This window comes from Sorex araneus, chromosome 6 (genome assembly GCF_027595985.1).
Source record: "Sorex araneus isolate mSorAra2 chromosome 6, mSorAra2.pri, whole genome shotgun sequence".
NCBI classification, from domain to species: domain Eukaryota; kingdom Metazoa; phylum Chordata; class Mammalia; order Eulipotyphla; family Soricidae; genus Sorex; species Sorex araneus.
This window is the reverse complement of record NC_073307.1, coordinates 140,902,336-140,906,430: the sequence shown is the minus strand read 5'-3', so window position 1 is coordinate 140,906,430 and position 4,095 is coordinate 140,902,336.

Genomic DNA, 4,095 nt, shown 5'->3' with positions numbered 1-4,095 from the left:
TTGCTTTGCCAAGTTCAGTCCTTAGCCCCCCCAAATGGTCCTTTGAACTATCTGAGCACAGATCCACAAGTAAAGCCTATGGTATGGTCCATTGATCTATAGAAAGAGTATGTTTTTAGGGCATTTTGATACACATTGGCCAATAGTTAAAAGTTAACTAAATAATTTACTTGAAAAAATACAAAATGGGCATAGAAATTATTTCATTAAATGATAGACACAAAACTAAACAAACAAACAGAAAGCTTCCTTGTTGTCTGTTTAAAAAACACGCACTTGTCAAATTAACTTTGTCAAATCAAAGTTAAGAAATGAGACCGTGCTTTATGAAATACAACAATAAGTTTATAACATGTGCAAAAAATAGCAGTTCCATAAATATTCATTGAGTATATAAAAGAAAGAATGAGACAGACTGTAAAACTCAAAGAGAAACATGCCTGAGCCACCACAGAATTCACAAAGTGAAGGTCCGTCATTATGTTCACTCATTATGAGTGATGTTTATATTAATATTTGAAATGTTATATGGAGTTTTAATAGCTTTCTGTGGATTTTACAACTGTCTATAAAGATTTAATCATTATCAGCACCCCACTTTATTAAGATATAAAGCATGGTATAAGATACATACTTTTTCTTTTGTGAAATGTTCTTATAAAAGACCCTATATCTGTCAAAATATATTTCTTTCATTCAGTGCACTTGGCCTTGTATTTTACGTGGCTGGTATTGTGCTTCTTGAAGTTTTCTCCTTCTTTAAAGGAACTATATTTTTACTATTTCTTCCACTTTTCCTCTTTTTAAAGACATAAAGACACTCCGCTGTAGGAAAATAAATTCTGCCCCTTTTATTTCCTTCCACTTTGCTTCATCCTACCTTGTTACTTATTACTGTCGTAATTTCAATTCTTTACTCAGCAATTTGCAAATATTTTTCTTTCCCTCAAAGTGACTTTTACGGAATGTGGAATTTGACATTTTCAAACCCCATACTTAGTTTTACCTAAATATCCCACTGATAGTTTATTGCAGAGTCATAGGAATCTAGCTCTCATCCAAAAGTCCACTTCATTTTTATCTTTTTATAGATCCCTCCTGTATCCTTCTAAATAATAATTTTTATACATAGAACTTTTTCCTATTTTTTAGGAGGCAGTTACATTCCTAGAAATTGATGTGTCCCTTTGCTAACTTGCTCACCTAGTCATTCAGATAAATAGAATTTAGTTTTGCTCAGGGGCCAGAGAGAAAGCACAGTGGGCTGAGCATATGCTTTACATATTAACACCTGGGTTTGGACTCCAGCTTGCCTAGTCTTGCGAGCACCATAAGGAGCAACTCCTAAATGCAGTGCCAGGAGTATTTCATGAGCACAGCTGGTATGGCCCAAACAAAATAAAACAAAACAAAAAAATAAAAAGAAAAAAAGAAAAGCCAAGTTGAAATTGACTCCATTTTTGAGGCCTGAGCATTCCTGTATACTTGTATTCTTTTTATTGAAATTTACGTGAATAAGTTCTTTTTTGTTGTTGTTGTTGCTTTGGATTTTTTTTAGCTCTTTGGTTCACACCAGGCAATGCTCAGGGGTTATTCCTGGCTCTGTACTCAGGAATTACTCCTGGCAGTGCTAGGGGACTATAATACGGGATGCTGAAAATGCCCTACCCGCTGTGCCATCGCTCCAGCCCCAATTGAATAACATTTTTTAACATAAGGAAAAGTGTTAAAATTGTATTGAGTATATAAGATGATGTCACAAAGTCTAGCTATACTTTGTCACTCTCTAAATAAATGTTTTATATTTATATTTTATATATGTTATGTAAAAATCATTATGTAATAATATATAAATAATATTTAATATAAACAGAAATCATATGTTCATATAAAATAAGATATACTATAAACATAAGCACTATAAAAATATATAGTATTAATAATTTCCATTTAAATTATATTTTATAGAAGATGAATTGCTTTCATAATTTTTCTGTTTCCTAAACTTCCTTTACTCACTTTTCCATCTTGAATTTCTGGGAAGCCTTTACATACATTTTCAAGTTAGCTAAAATATAGGTTTCACTGAGGAAACTAGTTTTAGAATACGTCTTTGGTAGAATCTATTTCTTTATATAATAGTGAGCAGGGGTGTAATCAGGAAATACCCAGTTATACTACAGTGCCTATTATATCTCTTTCACATTTATTTTGAAATGTAAGTAAATAAAAGTGCTTGGGGCCTCTAATCTAGGCCTTTAATACCTTCTGAGTTGATTTTGGGGTATAGTATTAAATAGAGTTCTAGTTATGCATATGTTTTATATCTATATAATTATTTTATGTGGCTGCCCAATTAAATTAATACTATTTTTTAAGAAGCCTTAATTATTCACTGTATCCCCTTAGTTCCACTGTCACAGGATAGATATCCATATGCATTTGTATTTATCTCTGGCTGTCCAATGGACTATGTGCATAGTTTAATTACTATTGTACTCAGTGAACTGTGAGTACATGGTTTCGCATATGGGTGGTCTGATGGTCTTTATTAACCCCAGGAAATAATCCCTGAGAATAGAGTCAGGAATAAATCCTAAGTACTCCAAGGTGTGGTCCTGATATTAAATAATATTAAAATATTATTTAATTTAATATTATTTATATAATATTAAATATTATTTAATAACTTGATTTATAGCATAGTTTCAAGTCTGGGGTTACAATACATGTACTTTTCTTCTTTTCATCTTTAATAAACTATACTTGAATTATTAGTTTAATTTTCTTAAAAGTTATCTATTGGAATTTTGATAGATATTGCTTTGACTATGTAGACTATTTTTGATAAAGTGGTCATTTTAATATTTGATTTTTAGTTTATGATTATGTCTTTCTACTTTTATTTTGTGGGGAAGGCGGGGGCACAGACTTCTTGTTTTAGAACCCATATTCACTCATGCTCAATGATACGTTCTCAAACTGAAAACTGAAATAAACTACTATGATATAATATAAAATGGATATATAAATAAAAATCAAGTAAATAAGTTAATTGTTTTACTACAGGTTTATAACTACCCATTCATCAAAACTGAGATCTACTTCAAGTTATCTTGGATGGCATATTGCCAGATTCAGACATAATGCCATGAATATATCTTTAATTTAGTACTCAATCATTATCAAAACTCCCTTTTCTTTCATTTCTTTATCCTCTTCTACAGACTTTTCTTTTTGTTTTCCTACTTGAGAAAAAAATATATATTTACTGTGTGTATATGATTGGAGCAATAGCGCAGCAGGTAGGGCATTTGCCTTGCACGCGGCCAACCTAGGTTCGATTCCTCCATCCCTCTCAGAGAGCCGGTGAGTACCAAGAGTATCCTGCCCGCATGGCAGAGCCTGGCAAACTACCAGTGGCATATTCGATATGCCAAAAAAAGTAACAACAAGTCTCACAATGGAGACGTTACTGGTCCCCACTACAACAAATCAATGAACAATGAGAGGACAGTGCTACAGTGCTACAGTGCATATACTTACTGTACATATCTACTCACTGCATCAATACACAATTTTTTTAGGAATATACTCACCTTTTTCTTGTTCTGTTTCTGACAAACCTATCTCTCAGTGTAACTACTGTTAATCAGGATCTCATCTTCTTCTTGTTTAGATACAAGTTATTTCTCTTGCAATTAGCTTTGAGCAACCAGTTGCCAAATAGAGCCTGGGAAACTAAGAACTGTAACACTCCTTACATCCTAAAAACAAAAACAACACCTCTTTTAAACATTCTTCACAAACTTTCTTAATTTTCTTCATCCATTTTCTAGCCACAATTTCTTTCTCTACATGTTTATTCAAAATGTATTGTGATGGTGATACATATATTTGATTTTACAATTAGCCTGATTGACTTTCTATGCCACTTTTTAGAGACTGTGAGATTTTCCAGGAAAAGAGTAAGCAATTGACATTCATTATTTCCCTGACATCTATGAGAGTGCTTAGAACATAGGAATATTCTAATCAGCTTCGTTGAGTGAAGTAACTCAATGTCTATCTTCATTATTTTGTCTGGATGTAATT